The 24011-nt window shown below is 37.6% G+C and overlaps 25 non-coding genes across 25 annotated transcripts; all 25 read right to left on the bottom strand.

Moving 5' to 3' along the window:
* Positions 1 to 93: 93 nt before the first annotated feature.
* Positions 94 to 212, bottom strand: LOC149412994 (5S ribosomal RNA). The gene has a single exon (XR_016304519.1). It is a non-coding gene; the product is annotated as a 5S ribosomal RNA (ribosomal RNA).
* Positions 213 to 889: 677 nt separating this feature from the next.
* Positions 890 to 1008, bottom strand: LOC149412993 (5S ribosomal RNA). The gene has a single exon (XR_016304327.1). It is a non-coding gene; the product is annotated as a 5S ribosomal RNA (ribosomal RNA).
* A 679-nt stretch (positions 1009 to 1687) lies between these two features.
* On the bottom strand, positions 1688 to 1806 carry LOC149412992 (5S ribosomal RNA). Its single transcript, XR_016304326.1, has one exon. It is a non-coding gene; the product is annotated as a 5S ribosomal RNA (ribosomal RNA).
* A 675-nt stretch (positions 1807 to 2481) lies between these two features.
* Positions 2482 to 2600, bottom strand: LOC149412991 (5S ribosomal RNA). Its single transcript, XR_016304324.1, has one exon. It is a non-coding gene; the product is annotated as a 5S ribosomal RNA (ribosomal RNA).
* Positions 2601 to 3271: 671 nt separating this feature from the next.
* On the bottom strand, positions 3272 to 3390 carry LOC149412990 (5S ribosomal RNA). Its single transcript, XR_016304323.1, has one exon. It is a non-coding gene; the product is annotated as a 5S ribosomal RNA (ribosomal RNA).
* Positions 3391 to 4077: 687 nt separating this feature from the next.
* LOC149412989 (5S ribosomal RNA) lies at positions 4078 to 4196 on the bottom strand. Its single transcript, XR_016304322.1, has one exon. It is a non-coding gene; the product is annotated as a 5S ribosomal RNA (ribosomal RNA).
* Positions 4197 to 4875: 679 nt separating this feature from the next.
* LOC149412988 (5S ribosomal RNA) lies at positions 4876 to 4994 on the bottom strand. Its single transcript, XR_016304320.1, has one exon. It is a non-coding gene; the product is annotated as a 5S ribosomal RNA (ribosomal RNA).
* Positions 4995 to 5673: 679 nt separating this feature from the next.
* Positions 5674 to 5792, bottom strand: LOC149412987 (5S ribosomal RNA). The gene has a single exon (XR_016304318.1). It is a non-coding gene; the product is annotated as a 5S ribosomal RNA (ribosomal RNA).
* A 713-nt stretch (positions 5793 to 6505) lies between these two features.
* On the bottom strand, positions 6506 to 6624 carry LOC149412986 (5S ribosomal RNA). Its single transcript, XR_016304520.1, has one exon. It is a non-coding gene; the product is annotated as a 5S ribosomal RNA (ribosomal RNA).
* A 653-nt stretch (positions 6625 to 7277) lies between these two features.
* On the bottom strand, positions 7278 to 7396 carry LOC149412985 (5S ribosomal RNA). The gene has a single exon (XR_016304511.1). It is a non-coding gene; the product is annotated as a 5S ribosomal RNA (ribosomal RNA).
* A 663-nt stretch (positions 7397 to 8059) lies between these two features.
* Positions 8060 to 8178, bottom strand: LOC149412984 (5S ribosomal RNA). Its single transcript, XR_016304495.1, has one exon. It is a non-coding gene; the product is annotated as a 5S ribosomal RNA (ribosomal RNA).
* Positions 8179 to 8856: 678 nt separating this feature from the next.
* On the bottom strand, positions 8857 to 8975 carry LOC149412983 (5S ribosomal RNA). Its single transcript, XR_016304317.1, has one exon. It is a non-coding gene; the product is annotated as a 5S ribosomal RNA (ribosomal RNA).
* Positions 8976 to 9650: 675 nt separating this feature from the next.
* LOC149412982 (5S ribosomal RNA) lies at positions 9651 to 9769 on the bottom strand. Its single transcript, XR_016304316.1, has one exon. It is a non-coding gene; the product is annotated as a 5S ribosomal RNA (ribosomal RNA).
* A 679-nt stretch (positions 9770 to 10448) lies between these two features.
* LOC149412981 (5S ribosomal RNA) lies at positions 10449 to 10567 on the bottom strand. Its single transcript, XR_016304315.1, has one exon. It is a non-coding gene; the product is annotated as a 5S ribosomal RNA (ribosomal RNA).
* Positions 10568 to 11260: 693 nt separating this feature from the next.
* Positions 11261 to 11379, bottom strand: LOC149412980 (5S ribosomal RNA). The gene has a single exon (XR_016304314.1). It is a non-coding gene; the product is annotated as a 5S ribosomal RNA (ribosomal RNA).
* Positions 11380 to 12054: 675 nt separating this feature from the next.
* Positions 12055 to 12173, bottom strand: LOC149412979 (5S ribosomal RNA). The gene has a single exon (XR_016304313.1). It is a non-coding gene; the product is annotated as a 5S ribosomal RNA (ribosomal RNA).
* A 667-nt stretch (positions 12174 to 12840) lies between these two features.
* On the bottom strand, positions 12841 to 12959 carry LOC149412978 (5S ribosomal RNA). Its single transcript, XR_016304312.1, has one exon. It is a non-coding gene; the product is annotated as a 5S ribosomal RNA (ribosomal RNA).
* A 673-nt stretch (positions 12960 to 13632) lies between these two features.
* LOC149412977 (5S ribosomal RNA) lies at positions 13633 to 13751 on the bottom strand. The gene has a single exon (XR_016304311.1). It is a non-coding gene; the product is annotated as a 5S ribosomal RNA (ribosomal RNA).
* A 674-nt stretch (positions 13752 to 14425) lies between these two features.
* LOC149412976 (5S ribosomal RNA) lies at positions 14426 to 14544 on the bottom strand. The gene has a single exon (XR_016304310.1). It is a non-coding gene; the product is annotated as a 5S ribosomal RNA (ribosomal RNA).
* A 675-nt stretch (positions 14545 to 15219) lies between these two features.
* On the bottom strand, positions 15220 to 15338 carry LOC149412975 (5S ribosomal RNA). Its single transcript, XR_016304308.1, has one exon. It is a non-coding gene; the product is annotated as a 5S ribosomal RNA (ribosomal RNA).
* A 675-nt stretch (positions 15339 to 16013) lies between these two features.
* LOC149412974 (5S ribosomal RNA) lies at positions 16014 to 16132 on the bottom strand. The gene has a single exon (XR_016304307.1). It is a non-coding gene; the product is annotated as a 5S ribosomal RNA (ribosomal RNA).
* A 5034-nt stretch (positions 16133 to 21166) lies between these two features.
* Positions 21167 to 21285, bottom strand: LOC149412973 (5S ribosomal RNA). The gene has a single exon (XR_016304306.1). It is a non-coding gene; the product is annotated as a 5S ribosomal RNA (ribosomal RNA).
* Positions 21286 to 21960: 675 nt separating this feature from the next.
* Positions 21961 to 22079, bottom strand: LOC149412972 (5S ribosomal RNA). Its single transcript, XR_016304305.1, has one exon. It is a non-coding gene; the product is annotated as a 5S ribosomal RNA (ribosomal RNA).
* A 675-nt stretch (positions 22080 to 22754) lies between these two features.
* On the bottom strand, positions 22755 to 22873 carry LOC149412971 (5S ribosomal RNA). The gene has a single exon (XR_016304304.1). It is a non-coding gene; the product is annotated as a 5S ribosomal RNA (ribosomal RNA).
* Positions 22874 to 23560: 687 nt separating this feature from the next.
* Positions 23561 to 23679, bottom strand: LOC149412970 (5S ribosomal RNA). Its single transcript, XR_016304303.1, has one exon. It is a non-coding gene; the product is annotated as a 5S ribosomal RNA (ribosomal RNA).
* Positions 23680 to 24011: the final 332 nt, after the last annotated feature.

The following is a 24011-nucleotide window of genomic DNA, read 5'->3' as shown; positions in this document are numbered from 1 at the left end:
ATCAACACGCAATTAAACGTTAGGGAGAGACGAAAAACAACCGAATACTTAAATAACATTTAGAAAATTGAAAAAAAATTCAAAAAAGAAGAGGGCCAACGGCACGCGGTGTTCCCAAGCGGTCACTCATCCAAGTACTGACCGCGCCCAATGTTGCTTAACTTCGGTGATCGGACGAGAACCGGTGTGTTCAACATGGTATGGTCGTTGGCGAACGCTGATATTGAGATGCGAATCTTATACTGGAGAATAATTTTATTATTTTTATAAAACTTTGACGTTCAGCGGAGTAGTGAACAGCCTACGAAAGCGCGATTTAAATCATGATATTCCGATAGATGCCACTTTAGCTCGAACTGAAGAGGGAAAATTCAAATTAATAACAATGGTAAAACACATAAATAACGACGATACATAAATTTAAAAAAAACGTAAAAAATAGTATAATCCTAGGCAATTTATATTTAAATGTGTTATGTAAGCAAAATAATCTCATCAAACATGCATTATGTCAGGGAGGGAGGGAGGGAGGGAGGGAGGGAGGGAGGGAGGGAGGATGAAACGCCAAATGATTATATCCCAACAAAATTATAGGTTTATGAACGTGGTAGGGGTAGGGAGGGGTAGGTTATATCACAAAAACAGACGAAGAACATCTAAATGCTAAATAACATTTAACAAATAGAAAAGCAATTGCAAAAAAGGAGAGGCGTGCATTACACCGACAGATCTGATATTGATTGAAAAAATGTAAGTTAAGTACGTAGGGGTGGAGGATGAAACGCCAAACGACTGTATCAACACGCCATTAAACGTTAGGGAGAGACGAAAAACAACCGAATACTTAAATAACATTTAGAAAATTGAAAAAAAATTCAAAAAAGAAGAGGGCCAACGGCACGCGGTGTTCCCAAGCGGTCACCCATCCAAGTACTGACCGCGCCCAATGTTGCTTAACTTCGGTGATCGGACGAGAACCGGTGTGTTCAACATGGTATGGTCGTTGGCGAACGCTGATATTGAGATGCGAATCTTATACTGGAGAATAGTTTTATTATTTTTATAAAACTTTGACGTTCAGCGGAGTAGTGAACAGCCTACGAAAGCGCGATTTAAATCATGAAATATTCCGATAGATGCCACTTTAGCTCGAACTGAAGAGGGAAAATTCAAATTAATAACAATGGTAAAATACATAAATAACGACGATACATAAATTTAAAAAAAACGTAAAAAATAGTATAATCCTAGGCAATTTATATTTAAATGTGTTATGTAAGCAAAATAATCTCATCAAACATGCATTATGTCAGGGAGGGAGGGAGGGAGGGAGGGAGGGAGGGAGGGAGGGAGGATGAAACGCCAAATGATTATATCCCAACAAAATTATAGGTTTATGAACGTGGTAGGGGTAGGGAGGGGTAGGTTATATCACAAAAACAGACGAAGAACATCTAAATGCTAAATAACATTTAACAAATAGAAAAGCAATTGCAAAAAAGGAGAGGCGTGCATTACACCGACAGATCTGATATTGATTGAAAAAATGTAAGTTAAGTACGTAGGGGTGGAGGATGAAACGCCAAACGACTGTATCAACACGCAATTAAACGTTAGGGAGAGACGAAAAACAACCGAATACTTAAATAACATTTAGAAAATTGAAAAAAAATTCAAAAAAGAAGAGGGCCAACGGCACGCGGTGTTCCCAAGCGGTCACCCATCCAAGTACTGACCGCGCCCAATGTTGCTTAACTTCGGTGATCGGACGAGAACCGGTGTGTTCAACATGGTATGGTCGTTGGCGAACGCTGATATTGAGATGCAAATCTTATACTGGAGAATAATTTTATTATTTTTTTAAAACTTTGACGTTCAGCGGAGTAGTGAACAGCCTACGAAAGCGCGATTTAAATCATGAAATATTCCGATAGATGCCACTTTAGCTCGAACTGAAGAGGGAAAATTCAAATTAATAACAATGGTAAAATACATAAATAACGACGATACATAAATTTAAAAAAAACGTAAAAAATAGTATAATCCTAGGCAATTTATATTTAAATGTGTTATGTAAGCAAAATAATCTCATCAAACATGCATTATGTCAGGGAGGGAGGGAGGGAGGGAGGGAGGGAGGGAGGGAGGATGAAACGCCAAATGATTATATCCCAACAAAATTATAGGTTTATGAACGTGGTAGGGGTAGGGAGGGGTAGGTTATATCACAAAAACAGACGAAGAACATCTAAATGCTAAATAACATTTAACAAATAGAAAAGCAATTGCAAAAAAGGAGAGGCGTGCATTACACCGACAGATCTGATATTGATTGAAAAAATGTAAGTTAAGTACGTAGGGGTGGAGGATGAAACGCCAAACGACTGTATCAACACGCAATTAAACGTTAGGGAGAGACGAAAAACAACCGAATACTTAAATAACATTTAGAAAATTGAAAAAAAATTCAAAAAAGAAGAGGGCCAACGGCACGCGGTGTTCCCAAGCGGTCACCCATCCAAGTACTGACCGCGCCCAATGTTGCTTAACTTCGGTGATCGGACGAGAACCGGTGTGTTCAACATGGTATGGTCGTTGGCGAACGCTGATATTGAGATGCAAATCTTATACTGGAGAATAATTTTATTATTTTTATAAAACTTTGACGTTCAGCGGAGTAGTGAACAGCCTACGAAAGCGCGATTTAAATCATGAAATATTCCGAAAGATGCCACTTTAGCTCGAACTGAAGAGGGAAAATTCAAATTAATAACAATGGTAAAACACATAAATAACGACGATACATAAATTTAAAAAAAACGTAAAAAATAGTATAATCCTAGGCAATTTATATTTAAATGTGTTATGTAAGCAAAATAATCTCATCAAACATGCATTATGTCAGGGAGGGAGGGAGGGAGGGAGGGAGGGAGGGAGGATGAAACGCCAAATGATTATATCCCAACAAAATTATAGGTTTATGAACGTGGTAGGGGTAGGGAGGGGTAGGTTATATCACAAAAACAGACGAAGAACATCTAAATGCTAAATAACATTTAACAAATAGAAAAGCAATTGCAAAAAAGGAGAGGCGTGCATTACACCGACAGATCTGATATTGATTGAAAAAATGTAAGTTAAGTACGTAGGGGTGGAGGATGAAACGCCAAACGACTGTATCAACACGCAATTAAACGTTAGGGAGAGACGAAAAACAACCGAATACTTAAATAACATTTAGAAAATTGAAAAAAAATTCAAAAAAGAAGAGGGCCAACGGCACGCGGTGTTCCCAAGCGGTCACCCATCCAAGTACTGACCGCGCCCAATGTTGCTTAACTTCGGTGATCGGACGAGAACCGGTGTGTTCAACATGGTATGGTCGTTGGCGAACGCTGATATTGAGATGCGAATCTTATACTGGAGAATAATTTTATTATTTTTATAAAACTTTGACGTTCAGCGGAGTAGTGAACAGCCTACGAAAGCGCGATTTAAATCATGAAATATTCCGATAGATGCCACTTTAGCTCGAACTGAAGAGGGAAAATTCAAATTAATAACAATGGTAAAATACATAAATAACGACGATACATAAATTTAAAAAAAACGTAAAAAATAGTATAATCCTAGGCAATTTATATTTAAATGTGTTATGTAAGCAAAATAATCTCATCAAACATGCATTATGTCAGGGAGGGAGGGAGGGAGGGAGGGAGGGAGGGAGGGAGGGAGGGAGGGAGGATGAAACGCCAAATGATTATATCCCAACAAAATTATAGGTTTATGAACGTGGTAGGGGTAGGGAGGGGTAGGTTATATCACAAAAACAGACGAAGAACATCTAAATGCTAAATAACATTTAACAAATAGAAAAGCAATTGCAAAAAAGGAGAGGCGTGCATTACACCGACAGATCTGATATTGATTGAAAAAATGTAAGTTAAGTACGTAGGGGTGGAGGATGAAACGCCAAACGACTGTATCAACACGCAATTAAACGTTAGGGAGAGACGAAAAACAACCGAATACTTAAATAACATTTAGAAAATTGAAAAAAAATTCAAAAAAGAAGAGGGCCAACGGCACGCGGTGTTCCCAAGCGGTCACCCATCCAAGTACTGACCGCGCCCAATGTTGCTTAACTTCGGTGATCGGACGAGAACCGGTGTGTTCAACATGGTATGGTCGTTGGCGAACGCTGATATTGAGATGCAAATCTTATACTGGAGAATAATTTTATTATTTTTATAAAACTTTGACGTTCAGCGGAGTAGTGAACAGCCTACGAAAGCGCGATTTAAATCATGAAATATTCCGATAGATGCCACTTTAGCTCGAACTGAAGAGGGAAAATTCAAATTAAAAACAATGGTAAAACACATAAATAACGACGATACATAAATTTAAAAAAAACGTAAAAAATAGTATAATCCTAGGCAATTTATATTTAAATGTGTTATGTAAGCAAAATAATCTCATCAAACATGCATTATGTCAGGGAGGGAGGGAGGGAGGGAGGGAGGGAGGGAGGGAGGGAGGATGAAACGCCAAATGATTATATCCCAACAAAATTATAGGTTTATGAACGTGGTAGGGGTAGGGAGGGGTAGGTTATATCACAAAAACAGACGAAGAACATCTAAATGCTAAATAACATTTAACAAATAGAAAAGCAATTGCAAAAAAGGAGAGGCGTGCATTACACCGACAGATCTGATATTGATTGAAAAAATGTAAGTTAAGTACGTAGGGGTGGAGGATGAAACGCCAAACGACTGTATCAACACGCAATTAAACGTTAGGGAGAGACGAAAAACAACCGAATACTTAAATAACATTTAGAAAATTGAAAAAAAATTCAAAAAAGAAGAGGGCCAACGGCACGCGGTGTTCCCAAGCGGTCACCCATCCAAGTACTGACCGCGCCCAATGTTGCTTAACTTCGGTGATCGGACGAGAACCGGTGTGTTCAACATGGTATGGTCGTTGGCGAACGCTGATATTGAGATGCAAATCTTATACTGGAGAATAATTTTATTATTTTTATAAAACTTTGACGTTCAGCGGAGTAGTGAACAGCCTACGAAAGCGCGATTTAAATCATGAAATATTCCGATAGATGCCACTTTAGCTCGAACTGAAGAGGGAAAATTCAAATTAATAACAATGGTAAAACACATAAATAACGACGATACATAAATTTAAAAAAAACGTAAAAAATAGTATAATCCTAGGCAATTTATATTTAAATGTGTTATGTAAGCAAAATAATCTCATCAAACATGCATTATGTCAGGGAGGGAGGGAGGGAGGGAGGGAGGGAGGGAGGGAGGGAGGATGAAACGCCAAATGATTATATCCCAACAAAATTATAGGTTTATGAACGTGGTAGGGGTAGGGAGGGGTAGGTTATATCACAAAAACAGACGAAGAACATCTAAATGCTAAATAACATTTAACAAATAGAAAAGCAATTGCAAAAAAGGAGAGGCGTGCATTACACCGACAGATCTGATATTGATTGAAAAAATGTAAGTTAAGTACGTAGGGGTGGAGGATGAAACGCCAAACGACTGTATCAACACGCAATTAAACGTTAGGGAGAGACGAAAAACAACCGAATACTTAAATAACATTTAGAAAATTGAAAAAAAATTCAAAAAAGAAGAGGGCCAACGGCACGCGGTGTTCCCAAGCGGTCACCCATCCAAGTACTGACCGCGCCCAATGTTGCTTAACTTCGGTGATCGGACGAGAACCGGTGTGTTCAACATGGTATGGTCGTTGGCGAACGCTGATATTGAGATGCGAATCTTATACTGGAGAATAATTTTATTATTTTTATAAAACTTTGACGTTCAGCGGAGTAGTGAACAGCCTACGAAAGCGCGATTTAAATCATGAAATATTCCGATAGATGCCACTTTAGCTCGAACTGAAGAGGGAAAATTCAAATTAATAACAATGGTAAAATACATAAATAACGACGATACATAAATTTAAAAAAAACGTAAAAAATAGTATAATCCTAGGCAATTTATATTTAAATGTGTTATGTAAGCAAAATAATCTCATCAAACATGCATTATGTCAGGGAGGGAGGGAGGGAGGGAGGGAGGGAGGGAGGGAGGGAGGGAGGGAGGGAGGGAGGGAGGGAGGATGAAACGCCAAATGATTATATCCCAACAAAATTATAGGTTTATGAACGTGGTAGGGGTAGGGAGGGGTAGGGAGGGGTAGGTTATATCACAAAAACAGACGAAGAACATCTAAATGCTAAATAACATTAAACAAATAGAAAAGCAATTGCAAAAAAGGAGAGGCGTGCATTACACCGACAGATCTGATATTGATTGAAAAAATGTAAGTTAAGTACGTAGGGGTGGAGGATGAAACGCCAAACGACTGTATCAACACGCAATTAAACGTTAGGGAGAGACGAAAAACAACCGAATACTTAAATAACATTTAGAAAATTGAAAAAAAATTCAAAAAAGAAGAGGGCCAACGGCACGCGGTGTTCCCAAGCGGTCACCCATCCAAGTACTGACCGCGCCCAATGTTGCATAACTTCGGTGATCGGACGAGAACCGGTGTGTTCAACATGGTATGGTCGTTGGCGAACGCTGATATTGAGATGCGAATCTTATACTGGAGAATAATTTTATTATTTTTATAAAACTTTGACGTTCAGCGGAGTAGTGAACAGCCTACGAAAGCGCGATTTAAATCATGATATTCCGATAGATGCCACTTTAGCTCGAACTGAAGAGGGAAAATTCAAATTAATAACAATGGTAAAACACATAAATAACGACGATACATAAATTTAAAAAAAACGTAAAAAATAGTATAATCCTAGGCAATTTATATTTAAATGTGTTATGTAAGCAAAATAATCTCATCAAACATGCATTATGTCAGGGAGGGAGGGAGGGAGGATGAAACGCCAAATGATTATATCCCAACAAAATTATAGGTTTATGAACGTGGTAGGGGTAGGGAGGGGTAGGTTATATCACAAAAACAGACGAAGAACATCTAAATGCTAAATAACATTTAACAAATAGAAAAGCAATTGCAAAAAAGGAGAGGCGTGCATTACACCGACAGATCTGATATTGATTGAAAAAATGTAAGTTAAGTACGTAGGGGTGGAGGATGAAACGCCAAACGACTGTATCAACACGCAATTAAACGTTAGGGAGAGACGAAAAAAAACCGAATACTTAAATAACATTTAGAAAATTGAAAAAAAATTCAAAAAAGAAGAGGGCCAACGGCACGCGGTGTTCCCAAGCGGTCACCCATCCAAGTACTGACCGCGCCCAATGTTGCTTAACTTCGGTGATCGGACAAGAACCGGTGTGTTCAACATGGTATGGTCGTTGGCGAACGCTGATATTGAGATGCGAATCTTATACTGGAGAATAATTTTATTATTTTTATAAAACTTTGACGTTCAGCGGAGTAGTGAACAGCCTACGAAAGCGCGATTTAAATCATGAAATATTCCGATAGATGCCACTTTAGCTCGAACTGAAGAGGGAAAATTCAAATTAATAACAATGGTAAAATACATAAATAACGACGATACATAAATTTAAAAAAAACGTAAAAAATAGTATAATCCTAGGCAATTTATATTTAAATGTGTTATGTAAGCAAAATAATCTCATCAAACATGCATTATGTCAGGGAGGGAGGGAGGGAGGGAGGGAGGATGAAACGCCAAATGATTATATCCCAACAAAATTATAGGTTTATGAACGTGGTAGGGGTAGGGAGGGGTAGGTTATATCACAAAAACAGACGAAGAACATCTAAATGCTAAATAACATTAAACAAATAGAAAAGCAATTGCAAAAAAGGAGAGGCGTGCATTACACCGACAGATCTGATATTGATTGAAAAAATGTAAGTTAAGTACGTAGGGGTGGAGGATGAAACGCCAAACGACTGTATCAACACGCAATTAAACGTTAGGGAGAGACGAAAAACAACCGAATACTTAAATAACATTTAGAAAATTGAAAAAAAATTCAAAAAAGAAGAGGGCCAACGGCACGCGGTGTTCCCAAGCGGTCACCCATCCAAGTACTGACCGCGCCCAATGTTGCTTTACTTCGGTGATCGGACGAGAACCGGTGTGTTCAACATGGTATGGTCGTTGGCGAACGCTGATATTGAGATGCGAATGTTATACTGGAGAATAATTTTATTATTTTTATAAAACTTTGACGTTCAGCGGAGTAGTGAACAGCCTACGAAAGCGCGATTTAAATCATGATATTCCGATAGATGCCACTTTAGCTCGAACTGAAGAGGGAAAATTCAAATTAATAACAATGGTAAAACACATAAATAACGACGATACATAAATTTAAAAAAAACGTAAAAAATAGTATAATCCTAGGCAATTTATATTTAAATGTGTTATGTAAGCAAAATAATCTCATCAAACATGCATTATGTCAGGGAGGGAGGGAGGGAGGGAGGGAGGGAGGGAGGGGGGGGAGGATGAAACGCCAAATGATTATATCCCAACAAAATTATAGGTTTATGAACGTGGTAGGGGTAGGGAGGGGTAGGTTATATCACAAAAACAGACGAAGAACATCTAAATGCTAAATAACATTTAACAAATAGAAAAGCAATTGCAAAAAAGGAGAGGCGTGCATTACACCGACAGATCTGATATTGATTGAAAAAATGTAAGTTAAGTACGTAGGGGTGGAGGATGAAACGCCAAACGACTGTATCAACACGCAATTAAACGTTAGGGAGAGACGAAAAACAACCGAATACTTAAATAACATTTAGAAAATTGAAAAAAAATTCAAAAAAGAAGAGGGCCAACGGCACGCGGTGTTCCCAAGCGGTCACCCATCCAAGTACTGACCGCGCCCAATGTTGCTTAACTTCGGTGATCGGACGAGAACCGGTGTGTTCAACATGGTATGGTCGTTGGCGAACGCTGATATTGAGATGCGAATCTTATACTGGAGAATAATTTTATTATTTTTATAAAACTTTGACGTTCAGCGGAGTAGTGAACAGCCTACGAAAGCGCGATTTAAATCATGAAATATTCCGATAGATGCCACTTTAGCTCGAACTGAAGAGGGAAAATTCAAATTAATAACAATGGTAAAATACATAAATAACGACGATACATAAATTTAAAAAAAACGTAAAAAATAGTATAATCCTAGGCAATTTATATTTAAATGTGTTATGTAAGCAAAATAATCTCATCAAACATGCATTATGTCAGGGAGGGAGGGAGGGAGGGAGGGAGGGAGGGAGGGAGGATGAAACGCCAAATGATTATATCCCAACAAAATTATAGGTTTATGAACGTGGTAGGGGTAGGGAGGGGTAGGTTATATCACAAAAACAGACGAAGAACATCTAAATGCTAAATAACATTTAACAAATAGAAAAGCAATTGCAAAAAAGGAGAGGCGTGCATTACACCGACAGATCTGATATTGATTGAAAAAATGTAAGTTAAGTACGTAGGGGTGGAGGATGAAACGCCAAACGACTGTATCAACACGCAATTAAACGTTAGGGAGAGACGAAAAACAACCGAATACTTAAATAACATTTAGAAAATTGAAAAAAAATTCAAAAAAGAAGAGGGCCAACGGCACGCGGTGTTCCCAAGCGGTCACCCATCCAAGTACTGACCGCGCCCAATGTTGCTTAACTTCGGTGATCGGACGAGAACCGGTGTGTTCAACATGGTATGGTCGTTGGCGAACGCTGATATTGAGATGCAAATCTTATACTGGAGAATAATTTTATTATTTTTATAAAACTTTGACGTTCAGCGGAGTAGTGAACAGCCTACGAAAGCGCGATTTAAATCATGAAATATTCCGATAGATGCCACTTTAGCTCGAACTGAAGAGGGAAAATTCAAATTAATAACAATGGTAAAACACATAAATAACGACGATACATAAATTTAAAAAAAACGTAAAAAATAGTATAATCCTAGGCAATTTATATTTAAATGTGTTATGTAAGCAAAATAATCTCATCAAACATGCATTATGTCAGGGAGGGAGGGAGGGAGGGAGGGAGGGAGGGAGGGAGGGAGGATGAAACGCCAAATGATTATATCCCAACAAAATTATAGGTTTATGAACGTGGTAGGGGTAGGGAGGGGTAGGTTATATCACAAAAACAGACGAAGAACATCTAAATGCTAAATAACATTTAACAAATAGAAAAGCAATTGCAAAAAAGGAGAGGCGTGCATTACACCGACAGATCTGATATTGATTGAAAAAATGTAAGTTAAGTACGTAGGGGTGGAGGATGAAACGCCAAACGACTGTATCAACACGCAATTAAACGTTAGGGAGAGACGAAAAACAACCGAATACTTAAATAACATTTAGAAAATTGAAAAAAAATTCAAAAAAGAAGAGGGCCAACGGCACGCGGTGTTCCCAAGCGGTCACCCATCCAAGTACTGACCGCGCCCAATGTTGCTTAACTTCGGTGATCGGACGAGAACCGGTGTGTTCAACATGGTATGGTCGTTGGCGAACGCTGATATTGAGATGCGAATCTTATACTGGAGAATAATTTTATTATTTTTATAAAACTTTGACGTTCAGCGGAGTAGTGAACAGCCTACGAAAGCGCGATTTAAATCATGATATTCCGATAGATGCCACTTTAGCTCGAACTGAAGAGGGAAAATTCAAATTAATAACAATGGTAAAACACATAAATAACGACGATACATAAATTTAAAAAAAACGTAAAAAATAGTATAATCCTAGGCAATTTATATTTAAATGTGTTATGTAAGCAAAATAATCTCATCAAACATGCATTATGTCAGGGAGGGAGGGAGGGAGGGAGGGAGGGAGGGAGGGAGGGAGGGAGGGAGGGAGGGAGGATGAAACGCCAAATGATTATATCCCAACAAAATTATAGGTTTATGAACGTGGTAGGGGTAGGGAGGGGTAGGTTATATCACAAAAACAGACGAAGAACATCTAAATGCTAAATAACATTTAACAAATAGAAAAGCAATTGCAAAAAAGGAGAGGCGTGCATTACACCGACAGATCTGATATTGATTGAAAAAATGTAAGTTAAGTACGTAGGGGTGGAGGATGAAACGCCAAACGACTGTATCAACACGCAATTAAACGTTAGGGAGAGACGAAAAACAACCGAATACTTAAATAACATTTAGAAAATTGAAAAAAAATTCAAAAAAGAAGAGGGCCAACGGCACGCGGTGTTCCCAAGCGGTCACCCATCCAAGTACTGACCGCGCCCAATGTTGCTTAACTTCGGTGATCGGACGAGAACCGGTGTGTTCAACATGGTATGGTCGTTGGCGAACGCTGATATTGAGATGCGAATCTTATACTGGAGAATAATTTTATTATTTTTATAAAACTTTGACGTTCAGCGGAGTAGTGAACAGCCTACGAAAGCGCGATTTAAATCATGAAATATTCCGATAGATGCCACTTTAGCTCGAACTGAAGAGGGAAAATTCAAATTAATAACAATGGTAAAATACATAAATAACGACGATACATAAATTTAAAAAAAACGTAAAAAATAGTATAATCCTAGGCAATTTATATTTAAATGTGTTATGTAAGCAAAATAATCTCATCAAACATGCATTATGTCAGGGAGGGAGGGAGGGAGGGAGGGAGGGAGGGAGGGAGGATGAAACGCCAAATGATTATATCCCAACAAAATTATAGGTTTATGAACGTGGTAGGGGTAGGGAGGGGTAGGTTATATCACAAAAACAGACGAAGAACATCTAAATGCTAAATAACATTTAACAAATAGAAAAGCAATTGCAAAAAAGGAGAGGCGTGCATTACACCGACAGATCTGATATTGATTGAAAAAATGTAAGTTAAGTACGTAGGGGTGGAGGATGAAACGCCAAACGACTGTATCAACACGCAATTAAACGTTAGGGAGAGACGAAAAACAACCGAATACTTAAATAACATTTAGAAAATTGAAAAAAAATTCAAAAAAGAAGAGGGCCAACGGCACGCGGTGTTCCCAAGCGGTCACCCATCCAAGTACTGACCGCGCCCAATGTTGCTTAACTTCGGTGATCGGACGAGAACCGGTGTGTTCAACATGGTATGGTCGTTGGCGAACGCTGATATTGAGATGCGAATCTTATACTGGAGAATAATTTTATTATTTTTATAAAACTTTGACGTTCAGCGGAGTAGTGAACAGCCTACGAAAGCGCGATTTAAATCATGAAATATTCCGATAGATGCCACTTTAGCTCGAACTGAAGAGGGAAAATTCAAATTAATAACAATGGTAAAACACATAAATAACGACGATACATAAATTTAAAAAAAACGTAAAAAATAGTATAATCCTAGGCAATTTATATTTAAATGTGTTATGTAAGCAAAATAATCTCATCAAACATGCATTATGTCAGGGAGGGAGGGAGGGAGGGAGGGAGGGAGGATGAAACGCCAAATGATTATATCCCAACAAAATTATAGGTTTATGAACGTGGTAGGGGTAGGGAGGGGTAGGTTATATCACAAAAACAGACGAAGAACATCTAAATGCTAAATAACATTTAACAAATAGAAAAGCAATTGCAAAAAAGGAGAGGCGTGCATTACACCGACAGATCTGATATTGATTGAAAAAATGTAAGTTAAGTACGTAGGGGTGGAGGATGAAACGCCAAACGACTGTATCAACACGCAATTAAACGTTAGGGAGAGACGAAAAACAACCGAATACTTAAATAACATTTAGAAAATTGAAAAAAAAATCAAAAAAGAAGAGGGCCAACGGCACGCGGTGTTCCCAAGCGGTCACCCATCCAAGTACTGACCGCGCCCAATGTTGCTTAACTTCGGTGATCGGACGAGAACCGGTGTGTTCAACATGGTATGGTCGTTGGCGAACGCTGATATTGAGATGCGAATCTTATACTGGAATAATTTTATTATTTTTATAAAACTTTGACGTTCAGCGGAGTAGTGAACAGCCTACGAAAGCGCGATTTAAATCATGAAATATTCCGATAGATGCCACTTTAGCTCGAACTGAAGAGGGAAAATTCAAATTAATAACAATGGTAAAATACATAAATAACGACGATACATAAATTTAAAAAAAACGTAAAAAATAGTATAATCCTAGGCAATTTATATTTAAATGTGTTATGTAAGCAAAATAATCTCATCAAACATGCATTATGTCAGGGAGGGAGGGAGGGAGGGAGGGAGGGAGGGAGGGAGGATGAAACGCCAAATGATTATATCCCAACAAAATTATAGGTTTATGAACGTGGTAGGGGTAGGGAGGGGTAGGTTATATCACAAAAACAGACGAAGAACATCTAAATGCTAAATAACATTAAACAAATAGAAAAGCAATTGCAAAAAAGGAGAGGCGTGCATTACACCGACAGATCTGATATTGATTGAAAAAATGTAAGTTAAGTACGTAGGGGTGGAGGATGAAACGCCAAACGACTGTATCAACACGCAATTAAACGTTAGGGAGAGACGAAAAACAACCGAATACTTAAATAACATTTAGAAAATTGAAAAAAAATTCAAAAAAGAAGAGGGCCAACGGCACGCGGTGTTCCCAAGCGGTCACCCATCCAAGTACTGACCGCGCCCAATGTTGCTTAACTTCGGTGATCGGACGAGAACCGGTGTGTTCAACATGGTATGGTCGTTGGCGAACGCTGATATTGAGATGCGAATCTTATACTGGAGAATAATTTTATTATTTTTATAAAACTTTGACGTTCAGCGGAGTAGTGAACAGCCTACGAAAGCGCGATTTAAATCATGAAATATTCCGATAGATGCCACTTTAGCTCGAACTGAAGAGGGAAAATTCAAATTAATAACAATGGTAAAATACATAAATAACGACGATACATAAATTTAAAAAAAACGTAAAAAATATTTTAATCCTAGGCAATTTATATTTAAATGTGTTATGTAAGCAAAATAATCTCATCAAACATGCATTATGTCAGGGAGGGAGGGAGGGAGGGAGGGAGGGAGGGAGGGAGGATGAAACGCCAAATGATTATATCCCAACAAAATTATAGGTTTATGAACGTGGTAGGGGTAGGGAGGGGTAGGTTATATCACAAAAAAGACGAAGAACATCTAAATGCTAAATAACATTTAACAAATAGAAAAGCAATTGCAAAAAAGGAGAGGCGTGCATTACACCGACAGATCTGATATTGATTGAAAAAATGTAAGTTAAGTACGTAGGGGTGGAGGATGAAACGCCAAACGACTGTATCAACACGCAATTAAACGTTAGGGAGAGACGAAAAACAACCGAATACTTAAATAACATTTAGAAAATTGAAAAAAAATTCAAAAAAGAAGAGGGCCAACGGCACGCGGTGTTCCCAAGCGGTCACCCATCCAAGTACTGACCGCGCCCAATGTTGCTTAACTTCGGTGATCGGACGAGAACCGGTGTGTTCAACATGGTATGGTCGTTGGCGAACGCTGATATTGAGATGCAAATCTTATACTGGAGAATAATTTTATTATTTTTATAAAACTTTGACGTTCAGCGGAGTAGTGAACAGCCTACGAAAGCGCGATTTAAATCATGAAATATTCCGATAGATGCCACTTTAGCTCGAACTGAAGAGGGAAAATTCAAATTAATAACAATGGTAAAATACATAAATAACGACGATACATAAATTTAAAAAAAACGTAAAAAATAGTATAATCCTAGGCAATTTATATTTAAATGTGTTATGTAAGCAAAATAATCTCATCAAACATGCATTATGTCAGGGAGGGAGGGAGGGAGGGAGGGAGGGAGGGAGGGAGGATGAAACGCCAAATGATTATATCCCAACAAAATTATAGGTTTATGAACGTGGTAGGGGTAGGGAGGGGTAGGTTATATCACAAAAACAGACGAAGAACATCTAAATGCTAAATAACATTTAACAAATAGAAAAGCAATTGCAAAAAAGGAGAGGCGTGCATTACACCGACAGATCTGATATTGATTGAAAAAATGTAAGTTAAGTACGTAGGGGTGGAGGATGAAACGCCAAACGACTGTATCAACACGCAATTAAACGTTAGGGAGAGACGAAAAACAACCGAATACTTAAATAACATTTAGAAAATTGAAAAAAAATTCAAAAAAGAAGAGGGCCAACGGCACGCGGTGTTCCCAAGCGGTCACCCATCCAAGTACTGACCGCGCCCAATGTTGCTTAACTTCGGTGATCGGACGAGAACCGGTGTGTTCAACATGGTATGGTCGTTGGCGAACGCTGATATTGAGATGCGAATCTTATACTGGAGAATAATTTTATTATTTTTATAAAACTTTGACGTTCAGCGGAGTAGTGAACAGCCTACGAAAGCGCGATTTAAATCATGAAATATTCCGATAGATGCCACTTTAGCTCGAACTGAAGAGGGAAAATTCAAATTAATAACAATGGTAAAATACATAAATAACGACGATACATAAATTTAAAAAAAACGTAAAAAATAGTATAATCCTAGGGAATTTATATTTAAATGTGTTATGTAAGCAAAATAATCTCATCAAACATGCATTATGTCAGGGAGGGAGGGAGGGAGGGAGGGAGGGAGGGAGGGAGGATGAAACGCCAAATGATTATATCCCAACAAAATTATAGGTTTATGAACGTGGTAGGGGTAGGGAGGGGTAGGTTATATCACAAAAACAGACGAAGAACATCTAAATGCTAAATAACATTTAACAAATAGAAAAGCAATTGCAAAAAAGGAGAGGCGTGCATTACACCGACAGATCTGATATTGATTGAAAAAATGTAAGTTAAGTACGTAGGGGTGGAGGATGAAACGCCAAACGACTGTATCAACACGCAATTAAACGTTAGGGAGAGACGAAAAACAACCGAATACTTAAATAACATTTAGAAAATTGAAAAAAAATTCAAAAAAGAAGAGGGCCAACGGCACGCGGTGTTCCCAAGCGGTCACCCATCCAAGTACTGACCGCGCCCAATGTTGCTTAACTTCGGTGATCGGACGAGAACCGGTGTGTTCAACATGGTATGGTCGTTGGCGAACGCTGATATTGAGATGCAAATCTTATACTGGAGAATAATTTTATTATTTTTATAAAACTTTGACGTTCAGCGGAGTAGTGAACAGCCTACGAAAGCGCGATTTAAATCATGAAATATTCCGATAGATGCCACTTTAGCTCGAACTGAAGAGGGAAAATTCAAATTAATAACAATGGTAAAACACATAAATAACGACGATACATAAATTTTAAAAAAACGTAAAAAATAGTATAATCCTAGGCAATTTATATTTAAATGTGTTATGTAAGCAAAATAATCTCATCAAACATGCATTATGTCAGGGAGGGAGGGAGGGAGGGAGGGAGGGAGGGAGGGAGGGAGGATGAAACGCCAAATGATTATATCCCAACAAAATTATAGGTTTATGAACGTGGTAGGGGTAGGGAGGGGTAGGTTATATTGTGGGGGCAAGAACTGTCTGCCAGCCTAAAATAATATTTTAATACGGAAACACTGTTTCACGGATGGCAACCCGACGTGAAACAGAGCTCGCTGCCAATCCATTACCGACGAGCATTCCTGTTTCTCTGATCTGACCTGGCGGTCGACATCTCTTGATTCCTACTAAATCCTTCTGATATTCTAATCGTGTAATAGTGTAACGTGTTTGCAATAAACTTAAATTATCAACTACATCTGTTTCACTCTATCATAACCTACACTATACACATTTATTGGCTGTTATACAGGTAAGTATAACACAAGCATTACACGCTAGCCAAATTGGTGACCCATCGACTCAGAACAATATACCGACTTTAGTATTTTAAAATCATTTTGCAACATTCCGTCACCGCCAAGGATCAGAAAAGAGAAACAGCAATCCCGGGCAAGATCAGTAAGTAAAATCCAATTCATATATCTCTTACAAATCAATTTTTTAATATAAATGCTAGTAAATGTCCCGGTAATTTAAGGAAATATACACGTGGTATAGTTCCCATCAATACCCTATTTTGTCAATCAATCCCTAGCTTGAAATGTTTTACTATTTTTATGAAAATTAAGTGCGTGTTAAAATTAATTTCAGTGAGAACGATCCTGAAATCAGGCTGTCAACAACGTGGCTAACCATGGCATCATAATCTTGCGATGAATTACAACCTACCCACTACAACCTACAACGGCAGCATCTACTCCCCGGACAAGGAAGATGACGCAACAATCCACGTGGACAACCTGCAGTTGAACAAGCCAACCTACCCACATATCTCAATCAAGTAACCTATATCACGATTTCTTATTGCCATTTCGCAAAACAATGAATTGTTCAGCATACCTACATAATCATGTTTTAGATATACATTATTGTAGTGATATTAAGGTTATTGTCCAATAATTGCCAAACCTTACTTTGAGGTAATTTAACATCATACTATTTTGTAATAACAAATTTAAATTATTATTGCACTATATAATAATAGCGCCATATTTGCATATCGGTATTTCACAATAACTTACGTGACGCGGTTTGCGTCTTCACTAAAATACAATACAAACGCAAACTCGCTAATAACTTGCTAAGATATCCGGTAGATGGAATAGATTCTTACACAGTATTCTCTAGTTTTTTTTTTGGATTTTTTATGTCTTGCATAACGTATTACGTAACATATTATTGGAAATGACCTCATCGGAAGAAACAAACATACCCGTAACATATTATTGGAAATGATCTCATCGGAAGAAACAAACATACCCGTAACATATTATTGGAAATGACCTCATCGGAAGAAACAAACATACCTTCATCGTTTCAAGAACCTGTAACAATTTCTCAAGATAAGTTGAACAATATGGAAGACCAACGCGCAGCACATTCGGAAGCAGATGTACATCATGTATTTTACCTACAAAAACAAATACTAAAGCTGCCCCTTCAAATGGAACAAATCAAACCAGTCATCAATCAGCCGTCATCAATTAGAGAGAAACACAAGCAATAACCCGCGCATCTTCATCGCGCGAAGGACAATATTCCCGGCTCTGCTCATGGACTCCATCGGGACATCATTGTAGCGCCCAGGTCCCGGGAATCATCCCTGGCCAGCCTACATCGGATCTGAACGCCCTGGTTCCAGCAATCTGACCAGCGCTTCATCCATACATCGCGACCACAACGAGGACACGCAAAATCCTCACTGGTCCAAACAACTCCCGCTCAATCGCCTGCAAGGTCCACTGTACCTTCGGCCTTTCCGTCAGCACTGGCGTACTTGAAGAACCACGTTCTTCCCCAGTGCCTGATCATCATCGAGTCCGGTCACCAGCGCCCGGCGTCGACACACTGACCCGCGCTTGACCAACAAACCGCAAAGCAAACCATCGCCCGCACCCGGAGAATTCTATATATGTCACATCATCTCTCAGCACGACTACCGCGTATTACCCACAAGCAATAACCAGTTTAAAAGCATCTTTCATGGCAAGTGGTGAGCAAAACTGGATGGAAACCCTCCCACTTATATTACCAGCCTGAGATCTACTGTTCGCGAGGAATTGAAATGTTCGCCAGCCGAACTAACTAATGGAAGACTTCCTTGCGATAATCACACATCTGTTCCAGACCAACCTGAACCAAAGACAACAACAAGATCAGGTCGTCAAGTCCATTTTCCAATAAGTTACGGTACATACTAATGCACAAAAGACACAACTTTTTTAACATATAAATTTTCTGTAACTCATGATAGAAACAATGATTAAGAATCTACTCTTGCTATCGATTTAAAGATTGAATTCCATATACCAACATTTATATTCTCTAAATTAATGTTACATACATAATATTTAAGCGTTCAAGTTCTTGATGAAAACCTGACCTTTATATTATAATTACTTTGCAAATTACCACGTTTTTTACAATTTTATAAAAAACCTTATTACGGTGAATACTTTCATCCTTTAAAACCATGAAGTGATACCATGTAATCGCACAAAGTTACCTAGCTAACTTTTAACTTACCATATTATAGTGCAAACTCATATACATATATTTTCTAGGAGAAATTATCCATTCCGCTATATGCGACAACTTCTGTATAAATCTTGTTTAGAAATAACTTACCACTATATGTGATGACTCTGTTACAAATATAAATGCTTTTAACCATGTTAAATCAAATGTACTGATCACGCATCTGATGTAACATGTCGTTGAGACATATATGTATTATTATTATTAATTTTTTACAGAATTGAACCATTGTCATTTGTTCGTAAGAAAACATAGCCATTTGATAATATTATCAATACAAACACATTCTACGAACATATGACAGTTGTTTTTTGTTATATTTTTAGTTACCTTGTAATCTCAAAGATAAACATTTAGAGTTATGTACTCACAGCCATGCTATTGCTAAATGTACTTTTACAAAAACATTTAAATATGTATTTTTTTTTTTCCTTTTTTACACCTTTTTTCCATAACACGGATATAAATAATTTTATAATATAGTGACATTAATCGTCGTTTCCTTTTGTTCAAAGATTGAAGAAACACTTATGTTCATACTTTATACATTGATATCATGTTCCTATATTATAAGACAAATTTGTAGTTATTTAAATATGTAATAAATAATATTTAGAATAATCAACTTTAAAATAACTCAATAATTGACAACTCATGCTCCGAACACTGTTTGTAGACGCATTATTAAAAATATATACAAATGGAAATAGATTCCTACTTTTTATTTTATAATTAACTTATGCTTAATTTCATAATATGCTCCGACAACACTGTTCGTAGATGCATTACCATATAAAAAGGTTTAGATAAGTTAAATAATAACCACTTGTGTCAAATGTTGTAATACCATTTATTGTTTTCAAACATTAAAGTATTAAATGCACTCTGTTTGCAACTTTTGGTTTTGAAAATAAATACAAAACATACAATTGTCGATGCAGTAAATGCTCCAATTATAAATATAAAATTTTGTCGATGCAGTAAATGCTCCAATTATAAATATAAAATTTTGTCGATGCAGTAAATGCTCCAATTATAAATATAAAATTTTGTCGATGCAGTAAATGCTCCAATTATAAATGTAAAATTTTGTCGATGCAGTAAATGCTCCAAGAAAAACATACAGTTCGTAGATGCAGTACATGCTCCGAACATGTAATTATATCAACACATTTTTAAAAAAAGGATTTAACTTTCAAATAATGTTATTATTAGGAATTTGTTCATGACTATGCGTTCACAAACATATAAATGTATTGTTCATAAAGTAACTTCACCATTTAAGAGATATCTTTCTGAACGCATAGGCTTATGTTATTTTGCGATGACGTCACACACCGAATTTGTTTATATTATGTAACCGACGTCATGCAAATTTTGTGATATGTATATATTTTTTCTAGAACCCCTAATTTTTTCTTTTATGTATCGTTGACACTGGGGGGAAGGTATGTGGGGGCAAGAACTGTCTGCCAGCCTAAAATAATATTTTAATACGGAAACACTGTTTCACGGATGGCAACCCGACGTGAAACAGAGCTCGCTGCCAATCCATTACCGACGAGCATTCCTGTTTCTCTGATCTGACCTGGCGGTCGACATCTCTTGATTCCTACTAAATCCTTCTGATATTCTAATCGTGTAATAGTGTAACGTGTTTGCAATAAACTTAAATTATCAACTACATCTGTTTCACTCTATCATAACCTACACTATACACATTTATTGGCTGTTATACAGGTAAGTATAACACACGCACTACACGCAAGCCAAAATATCACAAAAACAGACGAAGAACATCTAAATGCTAAATAACATTTAACAAATAGAAAAGCAATTGCAAAAAAGGAGAGGCGTGCATTACACCGACAGATCTGATATTGATTGAAAAAATGTAAGTTAAGTACGTAGGGGTGGAGGATGAAACGCCAAACGACTGTATCAACACGCAATTAAACGTTAGGGAGAGACGAAAAACAACCGAATACTTAAATAACATTTAGAAAATTGAAAAAAAATTCAAAAAAGAAGAGGGCCAACGGCACGCGGTGTTCCCAAGCGGTCACCCATCCAAGTACTGACCGCGCCCAATGTTGCTTAACTTCGGTGATCGGACGAGAACCGGTGTGTTCAACATGGTATGGTCGTTGGCGAACGCTGATATTGAGATGCGAATCTTATACTGGAGAATAATTTTATTATTTTTATAAAACTTTGACGTTCAGCGGAGTAGTGAACAGCCTACGAAAGCGCGATTTAAATCATGAAATATTCCGATAGATGCCACTTTAGCTCGAACTGAAGAGGGAAAATTCAAATTAATAACAATGGTAAAATACATAAATAACGACGATACATAAATTTAAAAAAAACGTAAAAAATAGTATAATCCTAGGCAATTTATATTTAAATGTGTTATGTAAGCAAAATAATCTCATCAAACATGCATTATGTCAGGGAGGGAGGGAGGGAGGGAGGGAGGGAGGGAGGGAGGATGAAACGCCAAATGATTATATCCCAACAAAATTATAGGTTTATGAACGTGGTAGGGGTAGGGAGGGGTAGGTTATATCACAAAAACAGACGAAGAACATCTAAATGCTAAATAACATTTAACAAATAGAAAAGCAATTGCAAAAAAGGAGAGGCGTGCATTACACCGACAGATCTGATATTGATTGAAAAAATGTAAGTTAAGTACGTAGGGGTGGAGGATGAAACGCCAAACGACTGTATCAACACGCAATTAAACGTTAGGGAGAGACGAAAAACAACCGAATACTTAAATAACATTTAGAAAAATGAAAAAAAATTCAAAAAAGAAGAGGGCCAACGGCACGCGGTGTTCCCAAGCGGTCACCCATCCAAGTACTGACCGCGCCCAATGTTGCTTAACTTCGGTGATCGGACGAGAACCGGTGTGTTCAACATGGTATGGTCGTTGGCGAACGCTGATATTGAGATGCGAATCTTATACTGGAGAATAATTTTATTATTTTTATAAAACTTTGACGTTCAGCGGAGTAGTGAACAGCCTACGAAAGCGCGATTTAAATCATGAAATATTCCGATAGATGCCACTTTAGCTCGAACTGAAGAGGGAAAATTCAAATTAATAACAATGGTAAAATACATAAATAACGACGATACATAAATTTAAAAAAAACGTAAAAAATAGTATAATCCTAGGCAATTTATATTTAAATGTGTTATGTAAGCAAAATAATCTCATCAAACATGCATTATGTCAGGGAGGGAGGGAGGGAGGGAGGGAGGGAGGGAGGGAGGATGAAACGCCAAATGATTATATCCCAACAAAATTATAGGTTTATGAACGTGGTAGGGGTAGGGAGGGGTAGGTTATATCACAAAAACAGACGAAGAACATCTAAATGCTAAATAACATTTAACAAATAGAAAAGCAATTGCAAAAAAGGAGAGGCGTGCATTACACCGACAGATCTGATATTGATTGAAAAAATGTAAGTTAAGTACGTAGGGGTGGAGGATGAAACGCCAAACGACTGTATCAACACGCAATTAAACGTTAGGGAGAGACGAAAAACAACCGAATACTTAAATAACATTTAGAAAATTGAAAAAAAATTCAAAAAAGAAGAGGGCCAACGGCACGCGGTGTTCCCAAGCGGTCACCCATCCAAGTACTGACCGCGCCCAATGTTGCTTAACTTCGGTGATCGGACGAGAACCGGTGTGTTCAACATGGTATGGTCGTTGGCGAACGCTGATATTGAGATGCAAATCTTATACTGGAGAATAATTTTATTATTTTTATAAAACTTTGACGTTCAGCGGAGTAGTGAACAGCCTACGAAAGCGCGATTTAAATCATGAAATATTCCGATAGATGCCACTTTAGCTCGAACTGAAGAGGGAAAATTCAAATTAATAACAATGGTAAAACACATAAATAACGACGATACATAAATTTAAAAAAAACGTAAAAAATAGTATAATCCTAGGCAATTTATATTTAAATGTGTTATGTAAGCAAAATAATCTCATCAAACATGCATTATGTCAGGGAGGGAGGGAGGGAGGGAGGGAGGGAGGGAGGGAGGGAGGGAGGGAGGATGAAACGCCAAATGATTATATCCCAACAAAATTATAGGTTTATGAACGTGGTAGGGGTAGGGAGGGGTAGGTTATATCACAAAAACAGACGAAGAACATCTAAATGCTAAATAACATTTAACAAATAGAAAAGCAATTGCAAAAAAGGAGAGGCGTGCATTACACCGACAGATCTGATATTGATTGAAAAAATGTAAGTTAAGTACGTAGGGGTGGAGGATGAAACGCCAAACGACTGTATCAACACGCAATTAAACGTTAGGGAGAGACGAAAAACAACCGAATACTTAAATAACATTTAGAAAATTGAAAAAAAATTCAAAAAAGAAGAGGGCCAACGGCACGCGGTGTTCCCAAGCGGTCACCCATCCAAGTACTGACCGCGCCCAATGTTGCTTAACTTCGGTGATCGGACGAGAACCGGTGTGTTCAACATGGTATGGTCGTTGGCGAACGCTGATATTGAGATGCGAATCTTATACTGGAGAATAATTTTATTATTTTTATAAAACTTTGACGTTCAGCGGAGTAGTGAACAGCCTACGAAAGCGCGATTTAAATCATGAAATATTCCGATAGATGCCACTTTAGCTCGAACTGAAGAGGGAAAATTCAAATTAATAACAATGGTAAAATACATAAATAACGACGATACATAAATTTAAAAAAAACGTAAAAAATAGTATAATCCTAGGCAATTTATATTTAAATGTGTTATGTAAGCAAAATAATCTCATCAAACATGCATTATGTCAGGGAGGGAGGGAGGGAGGGAGGGAGGGA

The sequence above is a fragment of the Hesperophylax consimilis genome, chromosome 22 (assembly GCF_061612785.1).
Source record: "Hesperophylax consimilis isolate HC1 chromosome 22, BYU_Hcon_1.0, whole genome shotgun sequence".
Taxonomy (NCBI): domain Eukaryota; kingdom Metazoa; phylum Arthropoda; class Insecta; order Trichoptera; family Limnephilidae; genus Hesperophylax; species Hesperophylax consimilis.
Note: the sequence above shows the minus strand (reverse complement) of the source record. Positions and strands in the feature narration are given on the sequence as shown.